Source organism: Haematobia irritans, chromosome 1 (assembly GCF_050003625.1).
Source record: "Haematobia irritans isolate KBUSLIRL chromosome 1, ASM5000362v1, whole genome shotgun sequence".
NCBI classification, from domain to species: Eukaryota; Metazoa; Arthropoda; class Insecta; order Diptera; family Muscidae; genus Haematobia; species Haematobia irritans.
The window spans coordinates 39,617,161-39,642,101 of NC_134397.1; the positions used below are offsets into that span (position 1 = coordinate 39,617,161).

At 24.1% G+C, this 24,941-nt stretch overlaps 1 protein-coding gene and 2 long non-coding RNA genes across 5 annotated transcripts in view; all 3 read left to right on the plus strand.

Moving 5' to 3' along the window:
- The first annotated feature begins 2,034 nt into the window (after positions 1-2,034).
- On the plus strand, positions 2,035-3,052 carry LOC142219758 (uncharacterized). Its single transcript, XR_012717747.1, has 2 exons — positions 2,035-2,143; positions 2,978-3,052. It is a non-coding gene; the product is annotated as an uncharacterized LOC142219758 (long non-coding RNA).
- LOC142238264 (uncharacterized) lies at positions 2,198-2,674 on the plus strand. The gene is made up of 2 exons (XR_012722687.1): positions 2,198-2,419; positions 2,477-2,674. It is a non-coding gene; the product is annotated as an uncharacterized LOC142238264 (long non-coding RNA).
- Positions 3,053-4,246: 1,194 nt separating the features above from the next.
- The window catches only part of SppL (signal peptide peptidase-like protein), a 58,953-nt gene continuing 38,258 nt past the window's right edge, over positions 4,247-24,941 (plus strand). Inside the window, exons 1-2 of one of the 3 annotated variants that reach the window (XM_075289903.1) lie at positions 4,247-4,572; positions 4,849-5,150. The gene's annotated coding sequence lies outside the window, so the exon portion shown is untranslated. The remainder of the gene's footprint in view (positions 4,573-4,848; positions 5,151-24,941) is intronic. The other 2 variants (XM_075289902.1, XM_075289904.1) reach the window with 2 other exon arrangements.

Genomic DNA, 24,941 nt, shown 5'->3' on the forward strand with positions numbered 1-24,941 from the left:
TTTTGGCTTTGACTTTCAATTTGAAGTGGGGATATAATTCATACAAATTCAGGTTGAAAAGTATTTGCAACGATGTAAATTTTGAATTTGACTCGCATCGAAAATTGTTTGACAAATTATTGAGTAGCGATGCATTTCAATTTGAGGATAACACTTGAGATATTATTGCTAATGTGTTGAATTTCACTGTTGAGGGTAATGTCTGTTTTTTGTTGAGAACGCGATTTTCTCAACAATTTCTCAACTTGAATATTACCCTACTCCTTTGAAAAAATGTTTGAAAAATTGTTGAAATGTAGCATTCCCAATAAACACAGGATGAGCGTTTTTCAAATGCAACGACTTTTCAGTTTGAGGGTAAATATAATTTTCAACATAAATTCAACTTGACTTGAAATAGCTCATCTTCAATACATCTTCAAATTGTTTGCGAATTACTTCCAATTTGCCAAAATGTTGACGAAATCTTTGAAAAGGTGTTGAAGATAATATGAGAAAACTTTGACAAAACACTACCCTAAAATGCAACGAAAAAACCATGTGGTTTTCAATACTTATTTGTGCAACGAAGTTCGTGGTCAATTGCACGAAATTAAAAAAATGAAAAATTTTAGACAAATAACCAAATAGTTTATAAAAATAGGTAAGTGAAAATAAAAAATGAAATAAAACTTTAAGGAAGTCACTAAATGTATATCTCTTTGCAGAAAACTAAAATTATGGATTCTACGTTCTTGAAAACATTAAAAAGCTGACCGATGAAAAAATGGTGGACAATTAACTGGAACTGCTTCAAATAGTTTATAATAATTGGTACGTCAATATGAAAAATTAACCTTTAACCGGTGAGGTGAAATTTTTTTGCGTAATTTGCGACGTGTGGTAAATTTTACCCCCTCTTTTACATTAATATTTTTTCTGTAAAAAAATGGTTTTTTTGTATCATTATTATATTTGTTGATTAGTAACCATTGTATTTAACGAAAATAAAACAATATTTCGAAATATTATATGTTCTTTCAATGATTAACATATACTTTATTTCACACGTCTTTTTTAAAATATATGTAAACGAGTGTTCGAGGTGGTAAATTTTACCACCACGTACCCAGTTAAAGGTTAAATCAACACCTTAGAGAAGTCACTAAATTTAAATCTCTTTGCAGAAAACTAAGATCTTTGGATGCTACATTCTTGCAAACATTAAGAATCTGACCAATGAAAAATGAGTGGCTTATCGACAAGAAAAAGTTTCCAGAAACATTACAAGTGCAACCAATTAAAATTGTTAAAAACAACAAATTGTTGAAATCAACAACTTCTGAATGAAAATGTGCATCACATCGTCAGTTTAATTCATATGCTATTATCAGTTTAAAATGGATATTTTTTGAATTCCTTCTGCTGGAAATCAATTCTAACACGCGGTACAGTACGTTCCTAATTTCAAATTGCCCGCATGTTAATAAATGGTAATGCTGTTTTATGACACCAAAAGGAAGGAAATCGAATTATCAATGCAAAAGTGTTTACTAATAATGTTTAAGATATTTAAAGTTTTGTTCTTTTTTTTTTGTTCTTATTTGTTGATATGTTTAATAAGATTATTATTTTTCAATTGGTATGATAAATAATAATCTTATTAAACATATTATTTAAACATGTAGTGTATTTTATTTTGATGAAAATGAATACATTATACAAAATTCATAGAATTTTGGCTTTGACTTTCAATTTGAAGTGGGGATATCATTCATACAAATGTAGGTTGAAAAGTATTTGCAACGATGTTAATTTTGAATGTGACTCGCATCGAAAATTGTTTGAGAAATATGAGGATAACACTTGAGATATTATTGCTAATGTGTTGAATTTCACTGTTGAAGGTAATGTCTGTTTTTTGTTGAGAACGCGATTTTCTCAACAATTTCTCAACTTGAATATTACCCTAATCCTTTGAAAAAATGTTTGAAAAATTGTTGAAATTTAGCATTTTTCAAACGTTTGTGTTTATTGTGTACTGTTAGAAGAGCCATTTTATTTTTTGTGAAACGCCAAGCGCAACCAGCTTGTTATATTTTATTTAAATAAAAACGAAAATAAAGTTCTGAAAACATAGATATTACGCTTAAAATTGTGAAAGGTATATGGTGAACAATTTTCTACTTTCCAAATAGAATCCCTGCCAGCATTTCAAAGTTTCATTTCAACCTCATCGTTACCACAGACTCGTAAATGTCACTTCAACCATCATGAAAACGTACATCAAAAAGTACATGCAAGTAATTTGCCATCCCTACTGTTAAAAAAGCCATTTTTTTTGTGAAACGCCAAGCGCAACAAGCTTGTTATATTTTAATTAAATAAAAACGAAAATAAAGTTCTGAAAACATAGATTATACGCTTAAAATTGTGAAAGGTATATTGGTGAACAATTTGGTGATTTTCCAAATGGAATAAAGTGATTGTTTTTCAGATATTTTACAGACACGCTGCCTCCATGGAATAAAAACACTGGTTGATAGACGCAGCAACATGTAACTCGCTACTTGTAACTCAACATCATCATTAATGCCAAAAATTATGTTAAATGTAATGTGATAGTGGTATAAATGTTATATTTTTAAGAATTTGTAAATGTTTAATCAAATTAATAAATATCTAAACAAACGTGTTTTACTCGACCACAATGATTCTTTTACAACTATCTTAAAATGCACTTTTTCTGATTGTTTGGAGGGTCCCTTATTGGCGTCGTTCTAAATTGATCTATAAAGGCATCTAATAATTGCACTCATGCGAAACATTTTTGTAGTAACTTGGCGTGGTACAACTTCTCAATAGTGACGGCGCTTTTCCGACGAGTTTTTGATGTCGTATATGATTGTTTTCGACGTAGTGGGGATTCTCAAAAGAGTCCCCAAATTCAAAAAATGTTGGCAGGGATAAAGTGATCGTTTTTCAAATATTTTTCCAGGCACGCTGTCTCCATCGAAAATAAACAAACTGGCTGATAGACGCTGTAATATGTAACTTGCTACTTAAAACTCAACATCATTCTTTTATTAATGCAAAAAATTATGTTAAATGTGATGAGATAAACCGAAAAGTGTTATATTTATAAGAAATTATAAATGTTTAATCAAATCAATAAACATCTACACAATCGTGTTTTACTTGACCACAATGATTCTTCTACAATTATCTTAAAATGCACTTTTTCTGATAGTTTGCAGGGGGTCTTATTGGCGTCCTTCGAAATTGATCTAAATAGGCACCTAATATTTGCACTGATGAGAAACTGTTTCGTAGTAACTTGGCGTGGTACAACTTCTCAATAGTGACGGTGCTTTTCCGACGAGTTTTTGATGTCGTATATGATTGTTTTCGACGTAGTGGGGATTCTCAGAAGCGCCCCCAAATTCAAAAAATGTTGGCAGGGATAATACTCATCCAAGGCATATTAATTAAAGGTAAAGTCATGCAATCAGGTGACTAATATCGACATTCATCTTGTCAAAGTCTTTGTTTACGTTTAGTAGGTTTGTTTACATTCTTTGTGTACATAAATATTGCTTTTATTTACATTGTGTTGTTTGTATGGGTTTAGTTTTATGAAACTTTTCGCCTACGTGTTAGAAACTGGGGAGAAAAATAAAAGAGCTTTCTTGAAAAACTGTTAAATATAATTATCTAAATTTACAACAAAGTCCAAACGTTCAACAATACAACAACACTACACATATACAAAATGTCAACTTAAGTGAACTGTCATTTCAGTTTGACTTTCTAAGGGCCACTTTCTCAATGTCGTGTTATTATTTATCGTGTCGATAAGACAGCTGATCCCATACAAAAATTTTACTAACCGGAGGTCTATCCTCCGGTTAAAATTAATCGGAGGATGAGAAACTGGCCATAAATATCATGGGGTGTACACACGTTTGCTCGTGACTTTACCTTTAATTAATATGCCTTGATACTCATCTTTATATCTTTTCTTTCCATAACATATAGCGCCATCTATAGCATAAATATTTACATATTAAAAATAAGAGAGCAAATCTCTGTTACTTCAGTTCTCTTTGCTATAGAAACTACAGTGAAGCCATCTGACGGACAATGTACTGCATTACAAATATACCCTCTTGCAATAATATTCTTTGTTCCATCAAAACTACCATTTGAACCTATAATATCCCCAAAACTGGTAACAAATCTCCATTAAGTACCACACAATTCAAAACATAGGCAACAGTGAAAAGTCTTCGGCTAGCTTACTTTGACATTAAGTTACCGTGAATTTGTTGTGGATACCAATGCAACAAACAGCGGACGGATACCACAAAACTATAGAGAAAATTATAATTGTTTAGGAATAAAATAATATTAAAAGTTATCGAGTGAATAAAAATGTGATTATTTAAGAAATGAATTGAAAGCATAACAGAATAAGATGAAAATATAAGCAGAAATTTGTTTAAGAGGGTTGAAATAATCCATTGAAAATTGTATATTTTTTCCCCAAAAGAAGTAAAAGGCGAATGATAGCAAAAAAAGGAAGAGAAAAAAGTAAGAGGCCATAAACTACAAACACAATTGAATATGTTAAACGTCGGTGATGTCAAGTTGGGCCATACATTGATGGCCTTATAGCAAAGCTAAGAAATAGGAGTAATAAAATGAAATTTTTATTTTTAAAATTTGTGTGAGAAAAATATATTCTTAAAAAAATTACAAAAAATGTATCTAAAGCCATAGAAAAATTGGATTTCTCTCCAAAAATTTTTCGCTTATCGCCAGCGTATATCATACTTCATTGTGTTTGGCCGTTTACGAATTTTGTAGCCAATAGAGAAACATTTTGTGTGTGTGTGTGTACGTTCGTAACGAAAGAGAGAATGAGAGTGCGAGAGAAACATGAAAAATTAAGCAAAATAACAAATACTCGACATTAGTTAGTAAAAAAAAGAAATTAATGTTTATTTTGTTGTATAGTTTATTAGTGTTTAAAAGTGTTTAATGCAAGAGTGGCGGAAAACAAAACAAGAGCAATCTCAACTTCAATACAAACAACGACGGCGCTACAAAGGCACCAGCACCACATACTGCCTATCCAAATATTTCAACATCAGCTAATAAGAAATAAGGTAAAACAATCAAGACACGCCATCGATAAAGCAGAAAAAACTACAATTATTATTTAATGAAGAAAGTTTTCAATAATTTCCCAGTAAAATTTATGCTGTGCGTAAGAGTTCCATACATAGCAATAATTGAAAAACATACCTCTTTCAAATGGTGGGGCAGGAGAAGATGAGGGATACTGCAAACAAGTTTACAAGTACGGGACGGAAGGACGGACATACCGAGTTTTATTTGACCATAGTTTTTTTTTATTTGGTCTGGTCAATAATACTTATTCACATTTTTGTCTCCTCCTTCAAGCAGGCAGGTGAACAACTTTTGCTTTTTTTGCTATTCCCAATTTGTCTAGTTTAGTGTTTTTTTTCTTCACAATTAAACCAGTTTTTTTGTTAGGTTTTTTTTTTGCAGAAAAATAAATTAAAATTATATCACCTATTGAAGAAAAAAATTGTAATATTTTTGCCATACTTTCTTTTACTTTTGGTACATTGACGCTCTGGTGGTTGTTCCTACAACGAATGCCCCACTTGTCTGTGCGCTATTAATGGAATCCATCACTTTGTTATCTGTGGAGGGTATCTCTTTAGTATTTTTAGTCCATATGATGGGGTAATTGGTTGATCTCTTTTCATTGTTTCATTAACCCTTGACCTACCCTACCCTAATGGTTATCTGTCTGCTTGTGCTAATATGAGCAGTTATGTTAAAACACTTGTCTTTAGCTTATTCAAAACTTATTCTTAATGAGGAATGGGAAAATAAAAACTACCATGTCGTCACATCTTCCATCGAAATTCTTATAACGAAGGCTTATAGTGGAAGCAAAACGGCATTTTGGTTTTAGAGTTGGAAAGATAATCGACTTTAAAGTCAACTAATCACGTTTTAAAAGTCGTATAATCGACTTTTGCGGATGAACTAAATTGATTAATCGATTTTGGCCAATGACATTTGCCGTTTTGTATTCACTAATCATATTTTGAATGTTGTATAGTCGCTTTTTGATTATGTTCTAATGCTGACTTTATTATTTTATTTATTTTTTATTTATTTTCTCGATTTTGTAATTTGAAGCCATGGGCCGATATAGATTAAATTACAATAAAGACTACTCAAAAATTTAGAATACAAAATTATAAAAACATAATGACTTAAGACTAAAAATAATAATAATAATATGGGTAGCAATTATTTAAAAAAAAGGAAACAATATATAAATATAAATTTATTTTTATAAAAAAAGAAAAAAAAAATAACATAAATAATAATAATTAAATCACATATTTATTGATTAGTGTTAATAATTGTATATGACGATCATATTAAGCGGTAAGACAAGTAATGGACACTGCATACTATAAAGTTTATTTATTTTTATTTTTTTTTGTTTTATGTCAGATTAGCAAAATGAAGAAGTAGCTTTTTTCGATATGTAGGACGGGAAACGTTGAGGTGTCGCTTTTTTTTTTTTGTCAGAGATATAAAAAATACGACTTTTTGAATTGAATTAAACTCCGTGGCCCTACAGTGTTTGGTTAGGTTAGGTTCAGCACTGTGATATCACAAAGGACTGAATAGTGTAAGTGAGCCTGAAATATCGAGCTGCCACCTAAGCTAACTTTGGTCACCATTATTGAGAAGTTTTCAAAGTTTAAATTTTCAGAATAAAATCTGAAATTATTGAGTTCGAAGGACAGAGATATGAAACATTATACATCATCACTACGATACACCATCATAGAAATCGTCATTATGTGGTTTTAGAGCTCTACCGAATTGGGATTTTTTGGTCGAAGACAATTTTTTTTGTACATTTTCTCCAAGCAAACTCGATCTTCTTTGGAAAAAAGACGTCGTTGTTGTTGCCAGTATTGCCAAAATTTTAATTCTATACAAAATTTTGTTGAAATTTTATTTCTATAAAAAATTTTGTTGAAATTTTATTTCTATAGAAATTTTTGTCAAAATTTTAATGATATAGAAAATTTTTTCAAAATTTTAATTTTATTGAAAATTTTGTCAAAATTTTATTTCTATTGAAAATTTTGTCAAATTTTATTGAAAATTTTGTCAAAATTTTAATTCTATAGAAAATTATGTCGAAATTTTAATTCTATAGAAAATTTTGTTGAAATTTTATTTCTATAAAAAATTTTGTTAAATTTGTTTTTTCTATAGAAAATTTTGTTGAAATTGTATTTCTATAGAAAATTTTGTTGAAATTTTATTTCTATAGAAAATTTTTTCAAAATTTTAATTCCATAGAAAATTTTGTCAAAATTTTAATTCTATAGAAAATTTTGTTAAAATTTTATTTCTATAGAAATTTTTGTCAAAATATTATTTCTATAGAAAATTTTGTTAAATTTGTTTTTTCTATAGAAAATTTTGTTTAAATTTTATTTCTATAGAAAATTTTGTTGAAATTTTTGTCAAAATTTTATTTCTATAGAAAAATTTGTCACAATTTTATTTCTATAGAAAATTTTGTCGAAATTTTATTTCTATAGAAAATTTTGTTGACATTTTTGTCAAAATTTTATTTCTATAGAAAAATTTGTCACAATTTTATTTCTATAGAAAATTTTGTCGAAATTTTATTTCTATAGAAAATTTTGTTGAAATTTTATTCCTATAGAAAATTTTGTTCAAATTTTATTTCTATAGAAATTTTTGTCAAAAATTTATTTTATAGAAAATTTTGTCAAAATTTTAATTCTATAGAAAATTTTGTTGAAATTTTATTTCTATAGAAATTTTCGCCAAATTTTATTTCTATAGAAAATTTTTTCAAAATTTTAATTCTATAGAAAATTTTGTTAATATTTTATTTCTATAGAAATTTTTGTCAGAATTTTATTTCTATAGAAAATTTTTTCAAAATTTTAATTCTATAGAAAATTTTGTTAACATTTTATTTCTATAGAAAATTTTGTCAAAATTTTAATTCTATAGAAATTTTTGTCAAAATTTTATTTCTATAGAAAATTTTGTCAAAATTTTAATTCTATAGAAAATTTTGTCAAAATTTTAATTCTATAAAAAATTTTGTCAAAATTTTAAGTCTATAGAAAATTTTGTTGAAATTTTATTTCTATAGAAATTTTTGTCAAAATTTTAATTCTATAGAAAATTTTTTCAAAATTTTAATTCTATAGAAAATTTTGTTAACATTTTATTTCTATAGAAAATTTTGTCAAAATTTTAATTCTATAGAAATTTTTGTCAAAATTTTATTTCTATAGAAAATTTTGTCAAAATTTTAATTCTATAGAAAATTTTGTCAAAATTTTAATCCTATAAAAAATTTTGTCAAAATTTTAAGTCTATAGAAAATTTTGTTGAAATTTTATTTCTATAGAAATTTTTGTCAAAATTTTAATTCTATAGAAAATTTTGTTGAAATTCTATAGAAAATATTGTCAAAATTTTAATTCTATAGAAGATTTTGTTGAAATTTTATTTCTATAGAAATTTTTGTCAAAATTTTATTTCTATAGAAAATTTTTTCAAAATTTTAATTCTATAGAAAATTTTGTCAAAATTTTATTTCTATAGAAAACATTGTCAAAATTTTATGTCTATAGAAAATTTTGTTGAAATTTTATTTCTATAGAAATTTTTTTGTCACAATTTTATTTCTATAGAAAATTTTGTCAAAATTTTAATTCTAACGAAAATTTTGTCAAAATTTTATTTCTATAAAAAATTTTGTTGAAATATTTCTATAGAAAATTTTGTCAAAATGTTAGTTTTATAGAAAATTCTAATTCTATGGAAAATTTTGTTGAAATTTTATTTCTATAGAAAATTTTGTCAAAATTTTATTTCTATAGAAAATTTTGTTGAAATTTTATTTCTATAGAAATTTTTGTCAAAATTTTATTTCTATAGAAAATTTTTTCAAAATTTTATTTCCATAGAAAATTTTGTCAAAATTTTAATTCTATAGAAAATTTTGTTGAAATTTTATTTCTATAGAAATTTTTGTCAACATTTTATTTCTATAGAAAATTTTGTTGAAATTTTATTTCTATAGAAATTTTTGTCACAACTTTATTTCTATAGAAAATTTTGTCAAAATTTTATTTCTATAGAAATTTTTGTCACAACTTTATTTCTATAGAAAATTTTGTCAAATTTTATTTTTATAGAAAATTTTGTCAAAATTTTATTTCTATAGAAAATTTTGTCAAAATTTTTATTCTATAGCAAATTTTGTTGAAATTCTATTTCTATAGAAATTTTTGTCAAAATTTTATTTCTATAGAAAATTTTGTTGAAATTTTATTTCTATAGAAATTTTTGTCACAACTTTATTTAACAGTCTTTCCCAAATTTTTTTCTATTGGAATTTTTGTTTTTATTTCTATAAAAAATAGAAGTGCCTACCGAATTGGGATTTTTTGGTCGAAACCGATTTTTTCGTCCATTTTCTCCTTCCATAATCTTAAATGGCTCCAATATAAAACAAATTATATATTAATTTAATCACATATATTTTTTTATTGAATGTCTACAATTGGAATTAAAATTTTAAGTGACAAAATACTGGTGATATCTTGTTTTGTCTAGTAAACGATTCGATATCAGATGAGACTTATAAAGCTGGAAAGATTGTTATTGGCTAATGGAGGGTTCAAAGCGGGGAGAGACCGTGCTTGGGGATATATGTGATGGTCCCTTAAGACGATATTTGTTCCATCTGCGGCACATTAGCACGATTTCGCAGAGGTACGTCCAAACTGTAACAAAATTGAAAAAAAATACATGGCAGATTGACGAGCTGACACGAGAATGAACAGCTATGCGACCAAAATGTCAAAGTACAAATCGTTCTGGATTGCAAGAAGACGATTAACGATTACACTGAACATGGAGGTTTTGCCGTCAGTTGTATACCTGAATATACTGGAATTAGAGGATATAGGATATATACTAGCGATATGAGCCAGGATGTATACTGGAAAAACGAAATATCCACGTAAACTGAATTCAAGAAATGAATGCTGGGCGCTCGTATTAAAATTTGGAACTGTGAAAGACTGAATAGTCTAAGTGAGCCTAAAATATCGGGCTGCCACTAATCTAACTTATCCTTGGAACATTATTGAGCTCCGAGTAACTAAAGAAAGTATCATGCCGATCATTAGGCCTATGAGATCCTAACGATAGCATATGGAGAGCTTGGACCGAGAAAGGCGGACCTTGGTGTATTTGATATACAGATGCATATTTTTATGTGTTTAACCACTTGATTGTCAATGATTTTCCATAATTCGTTTTTTTTTGTAAACCACCACCGAACTTAGAATATTTTTTATAATAATCTCTTTTTGGCTATTTGTAAACAATATTATAATAAGACCTCAAGTATCATGTAATTGTCATTTCTATTTGGATGTATAAGGTTCGTAACATTTTGTATCAGTTACCCTATATAATATACCATATTAATGTTGAAATAAATGGAAAATTTTTCATATCCTATTCAATATTCTTCGGCATTGATTTTATATGAAATGTGAGTGAGCAGTTCAATTCATAACTTCAAGTTGTCCGTTCCATTCTTTTGAGATTTAAAATTGTGAAATGCTTTTAACAAGCTTCTTAAGCTGAAGGGTACTTTTAATGTCATGCTCACTTTTTTATACTTTTTCAAGTTGATAAATTGTAAAAATGAAATATTTATTTCTATTGTCGGCGAATTATAAAAAAATTCAAACTGACAATCTATAAAAATATTACTAGAACTTATGAGATGATCAAATACTATACTATATAGAATAGAACTAAGTAAAGTATATAAGTGCAGTAAAATCCAGATTGACCACTTGACACATGAAATATTGTAGTTGTTTTGAGTACTTCGAAAAAAATCTCTATTCTATTTTATCCACTTCTTAAAAGTGTAACTTAATTATTGCTATAATTTTAAACAAAAATTAAAAAAATAAATTCAAAAGTTTTCTAAAAATAGATCACATCGCTTCTATCTTCTAAGGAAGTGTTTATAATATTTTGAAAAAAACTGGTTAAAAATTAAGATCAAAAGTTCGATGGGATCGAATCGTAAATGTCTTCCAACATTGGTAGCAACTTCTCTAAAAAGATCACATTGTATAGGAGGAGTACCTACAGAAAAGAATGAATCTTTAGGAGGTCAGAATTATCACAATGGACTGAATAGTCTATGTGAGCCTGACAATAAATCGGCCTGCCACTTTAACCTAGGAGATCACAATCATAACCTATCGAATTGCAAATACTCTTGAATATCAGTTGAAATGGTATGATGGCAGATTCTTCATGTGCAATATTATATACAGTGAGCAGCAAAAGTTATGGTACGAATAGTAACTTTTCAAAACATACTTAACCCTTAAATGCACATGAACACCGATTCGTCAAAAAAAAAAAAACTATAATATGCAAAATGGTAAAAAATAATATCTGCATAGCAAATTTTTTGGCAATTTTTTTTGCAAGAATAATGGTTGTATCTTAAAAATAAACAATTTGATTGTAGTAGAGTTACCTATTAACTAGAGATATTTTTACACTACACAAACTTTTTACCAACATTCCTTTTATTTCTTGTAAAAATTAATTAATCTCCAATTTATAGGTTTTTTAATTTTCGGGAAAAATTTCATTTCAATTTTCAGTTTACCCAGAATTACTACAGATTTTCCGGAAAAACATATATTTTTAAAACTGCGTTATGAAGTTTTAAATTCAACAAACTTGATTTCGTAGTATTCGGTCAAAATTAAAAGACATACGAATTTTTTTCTGGTTGTATCTTAAAAGATACACTGCGCATTTAAGAGTTAAGAAACTTATAGTTACCAATTATCTCATTCACATCGAAATCTACTAAAAGTGGAATTTGAAAGGAAAATTGACAATTGAAATCTAGTTAATGTGGATTTTGGATGTGTAATGTCAATGAGGTATTATTTCCATTGTAATTATTCACTTATAAGCATAAGAAACATGACTTTTGCTTCTCACTATTACAAGTCGAATCACCCTATTCTAACGTCTTCAATGAAAAGCTTATTTGGTCATGTAAAACATATTTGTATTTGGCGACTATATCAGAAAATGCCCTTCATTCAATTCGTATTCGGTGATTCGGATAAACCTTAAGGTTCCTAACTAAATATAAGCCGGTTCAATAAACATCGTGTTTGGAAGCAAATTTTAGATTTAAAATTTTAGGATTAAATTTTTTTACGACCTCAAGAAGTCAAATTGGATCGATATAACCCAACTTAGAATTGGACCACAATGCAAAGGAAAGACGAATCTGTGAAAAAAAAATCAGAATAAAATATTTATATAATGCTTTAGCATGATTGTGAAAGACAAACATCGCATCTTGTTTGGATACATAATATGGATGCCCATCTTTCTCCAATTGGCCACAGGGATCACATTTCTCTCGAGGAGATGTACCTCCACTTTTTCTACCAAACAAAAAATCTTCTATAGAAAATCTTGTCAAAATTTTAATTCTATAGAAAATTTTGTTAACATTTTATCTCTATAGAAAATTTTGTTCAAAATTTTATTTCTATAGAAAATTTTGTCAAAATTTTATTTCTATACAAAATTTTGTCAAAATTTTATTTCTATAGAAAATTTTGTTAAAATTTTATTTCTATAGAAAATTCTGTCAAAATTTTATTTCTATAGAAAATTTTGTCAAAATTTTATTTCTTTAGAAAATTTTGTCAAAATTTTATTTCTGTAGAAAATTTTGTCAAAATTTTATTTCTATAGAAAATTTTGTTGAAATTTTATTTCTATAGAAATTTTTGTCACAACTTTATTTCTATAGAAAATTTTGTCAAAGTTTTATTTCTATAGAAAATTTTTTCAAAATTTTACTTCTACAGAAAATTTTGTCAACATTTTATTTCCATAGAAAATTTTGTCAAAATTTTATTTCTATAGAAAATGTTGTCAAAATTTTATTTCTATAGAAAATTTTGTCAAAATTTTATTACTATAGAATATTTTGTCAAAATTTTATTTCTATAGAAAATTTTGTCAAAATTTTATTTCTATAGAAAATTTTGTCAAAATTTTATTTCTATAGAAAATTTTGTCAAAATTTTATTACTATAGAATATTTTGTCAAAATTGTTTTTTTTTCTATAGAAAATTTTGTAAACATTTTATCTCTATAGAAAATTTTGTCAAAATTTTATTTCTATAGAAAATTCTGTTCAAAATTTTATTTCTATAAAAAAGTTTGTTTTTATTTCTATAGAAAATTTTGTTAAATTTTTTTTATAGAAAATTTTGTCAAAATTTTATTTCTATAGAAAATTTTTTCAAAATTTTATTTCTATAGAAAATTTTGTCAAAATTTTATTTCTATAGAAAATTTTGTCAAAATTTTATTTTAATAGAAAATTTTGTCAAAATTTTATTTCTATAGAAAATTTTGTCAAAATTTTATTTCTATAGAAAATTGTGTCAAAATTTTATTTCTATAGAAAATTTTGTCAAAATTTTATTTCTATAGAAAATTTTGTCAAAATTTTATTTCTATAGAAAATTTTGCCAAAATTTTATTTCTATAGAGAATTTCGTCAAAATTTTATTTGTAAGAAAATGTTGTTAAAATTTTATTTCTATAGAAAATTTTTGTCAAAATTTTATTTCTATAGAAAATTTTATCAAAATTTTATTTCTATAGAAAATTTTGTGAAAATTTTATTTCTATAGAAAATTTTGTGAAAATTTTATTTCTATAGACAATTTTGTGAAAATTTTATTTCTATAGACAATTTTGTGAAAATTTTATTTCTATAGAAAATTTTGTCAAAATGTTATTTCTATAAAAAATTTTGTCAAAATTTTATTTCTATAGAAAAATTTGTCAAAATTTTATTTCTATAGACAATTTTATCAAAATTTTATTTCTACAGAAAATTTTTCGAAATTTTATTTCTATAGAAAATTTTGTCACAATTTTATTTCTATAGAAAATTTTGTCAAAATTTTATTTCTATAGAAAATTTTGTGAAAATTTTATTTCTATAGAAAATTTTATCAAAATTTTTATTTCTATAGAAAATTTTGTCAAAATTTTATTTATATAGAAAATTTTGCCAATTTTTTATTTCTATGGAAAATTTTGTCAAAATTTTATTTTTATAGAAAATTTTGTCAAAATTTTATTTCTATAGAAAATGTTGTCAAAATTTTATTTCTATAGAAAATTTTGACAAAGTTTTATTTCTATAAAAAATTTTGTCAAAATTTTATTTCTATAGAAAAATTTGTCAAAATTTTATTTCTATAGACAATTTTATCAAAATTTTATTTCTACAGAAAATTTTTCGAAATTTTATTTCTATAGAAAATTTTGTCACAATTTTATTTCTATAGAAAATTTTGTCAAAATTTTATTTCTATAGAAAATTTTGTGAAAATTTTATTTCTATAGAAAATTTTATCAAAATTTTTATTTCTATAGAAAATTTTGTCAAAATTTTATTTATATAGAAAATTTTGCCAATTTTTTATTTCTATGGAAAATTTTGTCAAAATTTTATTTTTATAGAAAATTTTGTCAAAATTTTATTTCTATAGAAAATGTTGTCAAAATTTTATTTCTATAGAAAATTTTGACAAAGTTTTATTTCTATAGAAAATTTTGTCAAAATTTTATTTCTATAGAAAATTTTGTCAAAATTTTATATCTATAGAAAATTTTGACAAAATTTTATTTCTATAGAAAATTTTGTCAAAATTTTATTTCTATAGAAAATTTTGTCAAAATTTTATTTCTATAGAAAATTTTATCAAAATTTTATTTCTATAGAAAATTTTGTCAAAACTTTATTTCTATAGAAAATTTTCTCAAAACTTTATTTCTATAGAAAATTTTGTCAAAATTTTATATCTATAGAAAATTTTGACAAAATTTTATTTCTATAGAAAATTTTGTCAAAATTTTATTTCTATAGAAAATTTTGTCAAAATTTTATTTCTATAGAAAATTTTATCAAAATTTTATTTCTATAGAAAATTTTGTCAAAACTTTATTTCTATAGAAAATTTTATCAAAATTTTTATTTCTATAGAAAATTTTGTCAAAATTTTATTTATATAGAAAATTTTGCCAATTTTTTATTTCTATGGAAAATTTTGTCAAAATTTTATTTTTATAGAAAATTTTGTCAAAATTTTATTTCTATAGAAAATGTTGTCAAAATTTTATTTCTATAGAAAATTTTGACAAAGTTTTATTTCTATAGAAAATTTTGTCAAAATTTTATTTCTATAGAAAATTTTGTCAAAATTTTATATCTATAGAAAATTTTGACAAAATTTTATTTCTATAGAAAATTTTGTCAAAATTTTATTTCTATAGAAAATTTTGTCAAAATTTTATTTCTATAGAAAATTTTATCAAAATTTTATTTCTATAGAAAATTTTGTCAAAACTTTATTTCTATAGAAAATTTTCTCAAAACTTTATTTCTATAGAAAATTTTCTCAAAATTTTATTTCTATATAAAATTTTGTCAAAATTTTATTTCTATAGAAAATTTTGCCAAAATTTTATTTGTAAGAAAATTTTATCAACATTTTATTTCTATTTGGATTTTTGGCCAAAGTTTTTTATACCAATCGAAATCTATCGTTTCAGTTTATCTTTGGTTAAAATTTGACTTTTCTATCTCTTCCCATTTGGCCAATTTCTACGGAGGATTATATTTCACATTTTTTGTATTCGTATATAACTCATTTTTTCACATATAGGTGGCGCCAAAACGAATATTCATATACGGATTTATTTTCCCTTACATCCATATATTTAGTCATTAGTACAGAATATGTGGAAAAGATTTCTTAGTAGTTCCAAGTTTGTTCTATATGGAGTTTTAATTTAGAATTTTGAGTATTGACCGCCCCCCTAAAAACCACACAATTCTTGTACTACTACCAAAAAGAAAACTAAAAATATATATTAATAAAAAGCTTTTCAGTTTGTAATTCTACATCCATTAATCACCGTATTAATCCAGAATTTTGTGGTGAGGTTAACTAACCAACAGTATACTTACCAAACAAATAGCAATTCTTCTAAAAATATATTTCTGGTATTCATATTTAAAACAAGAAATATATAAGAAGAGTAGGATTACCAAAAATCTACTGCTAAATATGGAATTTTATGAAAATGATGAGATAAATATAAAACTTCAATTAAGCTATTCTCAATAAGGAAAGTATTTAATCGTATTCAATTTCTTATGCATGTAAATGCTTCCGTTTTCATGCCATGGAAATTTCTCTTTACCACAGAAATATGTGGATAACCTTTTTCAGGTTTCTTATTTCTATAAAAGTGAAATATTTGCGAAATCCATATCTGAAGCAATTCTATATTATCAATACTTTTATATAGAGAAGGCATTAAAGAAATGTAAATAGCCATAGGTAAAATTCCCCACAAAGCAAATGTGCGTTTAAAGATAAATTATAATTTGATTTGTTAATAAATCATTAAACTAGAAAATTGCTAACTAGAAAATAAAGTTCATTTTATAGTGGAGGTAGTCTTGAGTAAAATATTTGTAAAATTGGTAAACACAGCAATGGGATAATAAAATAAAATCATATTTAATAAAAGGTAAATTAAAAAGTCCCTGACAGACACCTATGTATATGGCGCTACTATTATTAAATCGAGATGATACATAGTTGAATTTTCTATAGCAATAAAATTTTGACAAAATTTTCTATAGAAATAAAATTTTGAAAAATTTTCTATAGAAATAAAATTTTGAAAAATTTTCTATAGAAATAAAATTTTGACAAAATGTTCTATAGAAATAAAATTTTGCCAAAATTTTCTAGAAATAAAGTTTTGACAACATTTTATGTAGAAATAAAATTTTGACAAAATTTTCTATATGAATAAAATTTTGACAAAATTTTCTATATGAATAAAATTTTGACAAAATTTTCTATAGAAATAAAATGTTGACAAATTTTTCTATAGAAATAAAATTTTGACAAAATTTTCTATAGAAATAAATTTTTGACAAAATTTTCTATAGAAATAAAATTTTTGGCAAAATTTTCTATAGAAATAAAATTTTAACAAAATTTTCTATAGAAATAAAATTTTGACAAAATTGTCTATAATAAATAAAATTTTGCCAAAATTTTCTAGAAATAAAATTTTGACAAATTTTTCTATAGAAATAAAATTTTGACAAAATTTTCGATAGAAATAAAATTTTGACAGAATTTTCTAGAAATAAAATTTTGACAGAATTTTCTAGAAATATAGAAATAAAATTTTGACAACATTTCCTATAGAAATAAAATGTTGACAAAATTTTCTATAGAAATAAAATTTTGACAAAATTTTCTATAGAAGTAAATTTTTGCCAAAATTTCCTATAGAAAAAATGTTTGACAAAATTTTCTATAGAAAAAAAAATTTGACAAATTTTTCTATAGAAAAAAGTTTTTGACAAAATTTTCTATAGAAAAAAATTTTTGACAAAAGTTTCTATAGAAATAAAATTTTTGACAAAATTTTCTATAGAAATAAAATTTTGACAAAATTTTCTATAGAAGTAAATTTTTGCCAAAATTTCCTATAGAAAAAATGTTTGACAAAATTTTCTATAGAAAAAAAATTTTGACAAATTTTTCTATAGAAAAAAGTTTTTGACAAAATTTTCTATAGAAAAAAATTTTTGACAAAAGTTTCTATAGAAATAAAATTTTTGACAAAATTTTCTATAGAAATAAAATTTTTGACAAAATTTTCTATAGAAAGAACATTTTTGACAAAATTTTCAATAGAAACAAAATTTTTGACAAAATTTTCTATAGAAATAAAATTTTAACAAAATTTTCTATAGAAATACAATTTTGACAAAATTTTCTATAGAAATACAATTTTGACAAAATTTTCTATAGAAATACAGTTTTGACAAAATTTTCTATAGAAATAAAATTTTGACAAAATTTTCTATAGAAATAAAATTTGGACAAAATTTTCTATAGAAATAAAATTTTGACAAAATTTTCTATAGAAATAAAATTTTGACAAAATTTTCTATAGAAATAAAATTTTGACAAAATTTTCTATAGAAATAAAATTTTGACAAAATTTTCTATAGAAACAAAATTTTGACAAAATTTTCTATAGAAATACAATTTTGACAAAATTTTCTATAGAAATAAAATTTTGACAACATTTTCTATAGAAATAAAATTTTGACAAAATTTTCTATGGAAATACAATTTTGACAAAATTTTCTGTAGAAATAAAATTTTGACAAAATTTTCAATAGAAATAAAATTTTGACAAAATTTTCAATAGAAATGAAATTTTGACAAAATTTTCTATAGAAAAAATTTTGACAAAATTTTCTCTAGAAATAAAATTTTGACAAAATTTTCTATAGTAATAAAATTTTTGCAAAATTTTCTATAGAAATACAATTTTTACAAAGTTTTCTATAGAAATAAAATTTTGACAAAATTTTTTAGAAATAAAATTTTGACAAAAGTGTCTATAGAAATAAAATGTTGACAAAATTTTCTATAGAAATACAATTTTGACAAAATTTTCTATAGAAATAAAATGTTGACAAAATTTTCTATAGAAATACAATTTTGACAAAATTTTCTATAGAAATAAAATGTTGACAAAATTTTCTATAGAAATAAATTTTTGACAAAATTTTCTATAGAAATAAAATTTTGACAAAATTATCTATAGAAATAAAATTTTTACAAAATTTTCTATAAAAGTAAAATTTTTGACAAAATTTTCTATAAAAATAAAATTTTTGACAAAATATTCTATAGAAATAAAATTTTAACAAAATTTTCTATAGAAATAAAATTTTGACAAAATTTTCTATAGAAATACAATTTTGACAGAATTTTCTATAGAAATAAAATTTTGACAAAATTTTCTATAGAAATAAAATTTTGACAAAATTTTCTATAGAAATAAAATTTTGACAAAATTTTCTATAGAAATACGATTTTGACAAAATTGTCGATAGAAATAAAATTTTGACAAAAGTTTCTATAGAAATCAAATTTTGACAAAATTTTCTATAGAAGTACAATTTCGACAAAATTTTTTATAGAAATTAAATTTGTCACAATTTTCTATAGAAATAACGTTTTGACACAATTTTCTATAGAAATAACATTTTGACAAAATTTTCTATAGAAATAAAATTTTGACAAAATTTTCTATAGTAATAAAATTTTGACAAATTTTCTATAGAGATAATTTTTTAAATAAAAGTTTTTGTGGCAAAATTTTCTCCAAATTTTGGTAGATTATTTTTGGCTAGTGTGGCAACCGTGATCGGTATCACTTCACTTCGAGAGATATAGAAAATCATTTTCCGATAGATTTGCAATCTCTATTTGCGATGCACACAATGTTTTACAAACTCCGACATAAATGTATGTATGTTCACATATAAATATTTAACAATGCACGAATAAAGTCACTCAGAAGATGTACATTCAAACAAAGCTCCAGTTTCTTTTTTACGCTATTCGTCAAGCATTTGTCTTTAGGTTAGCTGTAGTTTTGACATAACTATTTTCCAACATTCACAGACACTGGAAACAAAATCGTATATTAGCGAGGGTTATCGTAATAAATGAAATGTGATTTTTTTTCTATTTTTACTTTATATTAAAAGCAAATTGTTGGTTCCCCAGCAGAAGTCACGTCCATTGATTTAATTTTATATTCAACGGGCGATAACTAACTGACCAATTGTCACGAGACATAACAATCTATTTATTATATAATTAAGTATTACGAATTTCCTATATAAAATGTAAAGATAGCAATTTAAAGGTAATACTCTGTGATGTGTCTAAAATTGAAGAAAGTCTTTTTGTGAGTTTTTTTTTTTTACTTTTTTTGGTATGATGTAATGTCAAAGTGTTTTATATTCATGGAACTGTTATAAAAAAATTGCCTATTATTTCGCCATCCACGATTTACTTCAATTTAATTGTATTATTTCGATAATATAATTATAGCCATAGTTGAGATGAAGGTTTGCATACAAGAACAGTTTTATGTATTAATCTTCCAAAGAAAATTTTACTAGCTTTTGCGACAAAAATTATTCAATATCTTAAAAATTGAATCCATAATTATATAAAAAAATATATATAAAAAATTTTATGAAAAAGCATGAGAGTCGACTGATTCTTATAATGCCTAGAACTCCATCCTTTCGTTGCGCTCAATACAAAGGATTTCTAAAGAAATTTTTCGCAAATTTTTTTCTAGAAAATTTTTGCAAAGGTTTATTTTTATAGAAAATTTTTACAAAATTTTATTTTTATAGAAAATTTTTGCAAAAATTTATTTCTATAGAAAATTTCTGCAAAAGTTATTTCTATAGAAAATTTTTGCAAAATTTTATTTCTATAGAAAATTTTTGCAAAATTTTGATTTCGAAACATATAATTTACACCTCAAAATAAGAAAAATGATCTTTTCCGTCCGTGTATGACCGAACAAAAATTTCCAATTATATTTTTGATTTTAGTTAAAATATTTATAGGGATAATTAATATTTTAATATCAAACAAGCATTCCAAATGATTTTTTTAAATTTAATTTACAAAGTAATAATTTCAGTTAATTTTTTATTGACTATGTTTTTAATTTTAGCAATATTTTTCTGTGTGTCTAAACAGAAAAAAAAAAATCACGAAAATTTTTCGAATTAAAGTCTTAATTGAGTTTTAAAAAATATTCAATTAAAAATTTAATTAACCAACAATTTTTTTAATCGAAATAAAAATCAATCAAGTCAATTAAAAAATTAATTGATATTATTAATTTGTGTAATAGTATCAATGGTTAGCGTGGTGCAATGGTTAGCATGCCCGCCTTGCATACACAAGGTCGTGGGTTCGATTCCTGCTTCGACCGAACACCAAAAAGTTTTTCAGCGGTGGATTATCCCACCTCAGTAATGCTGGTGACATTTCTGAGGGTTTCAAAACTTCTCTAAGTGGTTTCACTGCAATGTGGAACGCCGTTCGGACTCGGCTATAAAAAGGAAGTCCCTTGTCGTTGAGCTTAACATGGAATCGGAGTTCACCAATGTGGTATCACAATGGACTGAATAGTCTAAGTGAGCCTGATACGTCGGGCTGCCACCTAACCTAACCTAACCTAACCTAACATCAACTAATTTTTTAATTGACTGTCAATTAATTTTTTACTTGATACTATCATTGCTGTGATTGAAGACATTTCAGTTAAAAAATTAATTGGATCAATTAATTTCGTGATTGAATCAGAAAAAAATGTTTTGTGTGTATAGTATATGTAAACTTTTTTGCATCACTATAAATAGGCTTGCATTAATGTACATTGAACATTATTAACATAGAAATGTCAACAATTGTACAACACACTTTGTACTCACAACTCGATCCCATTGCTCAGTCTTCTTCTCTCCCTCACTGTATTTCTCTCAGTCACTAACACAAAAAGGCTTAATGTGTAAGACAGTAACTTAAAGTCACAATCAGTTAACAGTATACTCACAGATATTGTGGGTGGCAAATACGTAGTAGTAGTTGCCATGATAGGGTGCCATGAAGCTAAAGGAATGTGGGAACCTAGTGTGTAAGGGCACAAAACAAGCATAACAATAAAAATCGGGGAAAGCAAAAACTGCTGCTCCATGCATAAATATGTAGATGTATATGCATATAAGTTCGCGCGCCTTTGCTGTTATTTCTCTTTATTGAAAATGGAAGTAGGTTTGCAAGATGTAGTACGGGCACAAATAATCATTGTCGTATGTGAATGGGGTATTGAGATTGTGATGGCGGAGCGTTCGTTGATGGTAACACTCACATGCTGAGCTGGCTAGGAGACACCACTTTTATTGTTCCCCCCCAAAAAAAGTCACACAAGAAACAAAAAGCTATAAATAACAAATAAAAAAATAAAAGAAAAATCCAGTGACGACCGTCTTCTGCCGTCATCATTGTTTTTCGTCACCATTCAACCGAAAGCCACAAAAAAAAAAAACAACAACGTCTCTCAACTGCTGCTAGGGGCATATCCATTGTGATAGTGTTGTTGGTGGTGGTGTACAATAAACACTTCATAATTGGTCCCTTCATTTCATTTTCGCACAAAAATTGTTTAATTGTTTAAAAACTAACAAAAACAACAGCAACAAAAACTTCTTGCGTATGTAAATGCTGGGATGTATGCACTGTTGCCACTCAATCAAAAAATAATGTACTAAAATTTTAGGAAAATTATACCAAAAACTATCAAAAAATTATGTCAAAATTTTGTTGTCAAAATTTCACTTCTATAGAAAACTTTGTCAAAATTTTATTTCTATAGAAAATTTTGTCAAAATTTTATTTCTATAGAAAATTTACTGAAAATTTTATTTCTATAGAAAAATTTCTGAAAATTTTATTTCTATAGGAAATTTGCTGAAAATTTTATTTCTATAGAAAATTTTCTGAAAATTTTATTTCTATAGAAAATTTTCTGAAAATAAATTTTTATAGAAACTGTTCTGAAAATTTTATTTTTTATTTTGCCAAAATTTTATTTCTATAGGAAAATTTGTCAACATTTTTTTTTTATAGAAAATTTTCTCAAAATTTTATTTCTATAAAACATGAAATTTTGAAAATTTTGTCAAAATTTTATTTCTATGTAAAATTTTGTAAAAATTTTATTTCTATGGAAAATTTTGTAAAAATTTTATTTCTATGGAAAATTTTGTCAAAATTTTATTTCTATGGAAAATTTTGTCAAAATTTTATTTCTATAGGAAATTTTATCAAAATTTTATTTCTATAGAAAATTTTGTAAAAAATTTCTCTATGGAAAATTTTGTCAAAATTTTATTTATATAGAAAAATTTGTCAAAATTTTATTTCTATAGAAAATGTTGTCAAAATTCTATTTCTATAGAACATTAATTTTGTCATAATTTTATTTCTATAGAGCCTTTTGTCAACATTTTATTTCTATAGAAAATTTTGTCAAAATTTTATTTCTATAGAAAATTTTTCCAAAATTTTATTTCTACAGAAAATTCTGTCAAAATTTTATTTCTATAGAAAATTTTACCAAAAGTGTATTTCTATAGAAAGTTTTTGTCAAAATTTTATTTCTACAGAAAATTTTTGTCAAAATTGCATTTCTATAGAAAATGTTTGCAAAAGTTTATTTCTATAGAATTTTTTGTCAAAATTGTATTCCTATAGAAAATTTTGTCATAATATTATTTCTATTGAGCCTTTTGTCAACATTTTATTTCTATAGAAATTTTTTTCAACATTTTATTTCTATAAACAAATTTTTCAAAATGTTATTCTATAGAAAATTTTTTCGAAATGTTATTTCTATAGAAAATTTGTCAAAATGTATGGAAAATTCTTGTCAAAATTTTATTTCTATAGAAAATTTTGTCATAATTTAATTTCTGTAAAAAAATTTGTGAAAAATTTATTTATGTAGAAAATTTTGTCAAAATTTTATTTCAATATAAAATGTTGCCAATTTATTTCTTTAGAAAATTTTGTCCAAATTCTATTTCTATAGAACATTTTGTCATAATTTTATTTCTATATAAAATTCGTCACAATTTTATTTCTATAGAAAATTTTGTCAAAATTTTATTTCTGTAGAAAATTTTGTCAACATTTTATTTCTATAGAAAATTTTGTCTAAATTTTATTTCTATAGAAAATTTTGTTAATTTTATTTCTGTAAAAAAATTTGTCAAAATTTTATTTCTGTAAAATAATTTGTCAAAATTTTATTTCTGTAGAAAATTTTGTCAAAATTTTACTTCAATAGAAAATGCTGTCAATTTATTTCTATAGAAAAATGTTGTCCAAATTCTATTTCTATAGAACATTTTGTCATAATTTTATTTCTATATAAAATTTTGTCGAAATTTTATTTCTATAGAATATTTTGTTAAAAATTTATTTCTATAGAAAATTTTGTCACAATTTTATTTCTATAGAACATTTTGTCAAATTTTATTTCTGTGAAAACTGTTGTCAAAATTTTATTTCTGTAGAAAACTTTGTCAATATTTTATTTCTATTGAAAATGTTGCCAAAATTTTATTTCTGTAGAAAATTTTGTCAAAGTTTTATTTCAATAGAAAATGTTGTTAACTTATTTCTATCGAAAATTTTGTCCAAATTCTATTTCTATAGAACATTTTGTCATAATTTTATTTCTATATAAAATTTTGTCCAAAATTTTATTTCTATAGAATTTTTTGTCAAAATTGTATTCCTATAGAAAATTTTGTCATAATGTTATTTCTATTGAGCCTTTTGTCAACATTTTATTTCTATAGAAATTTTTTTTCAACATTTAATTTCAATAGAAAATTTTTGTCAAAATTTTATTTCTATAGAAAATTTTGTCATAATTTTATTTTTTAAAAAAATGTTGTCAAAATGTTATTTCTGTAGGAAATTTTGTCAAAATTTTATTTCAATAGAAAATGTTGTCAATTTGTTTCTATAGAAAATTTTGTCATAATTTTATTTCTATATAAAATTTTATCGAAACTTTATTTCTATAGAATATTTTGTTAAAATTTTATTTCTATAGAAAATTCTGTCACAATTTCATTTCTATAGAAAATTTTGTCAAATTTTATTTCTGTAAAAAATGTTGTCAAAATTTTATTTCTGTAGAAAATTTTGTCAAAATTTTATTT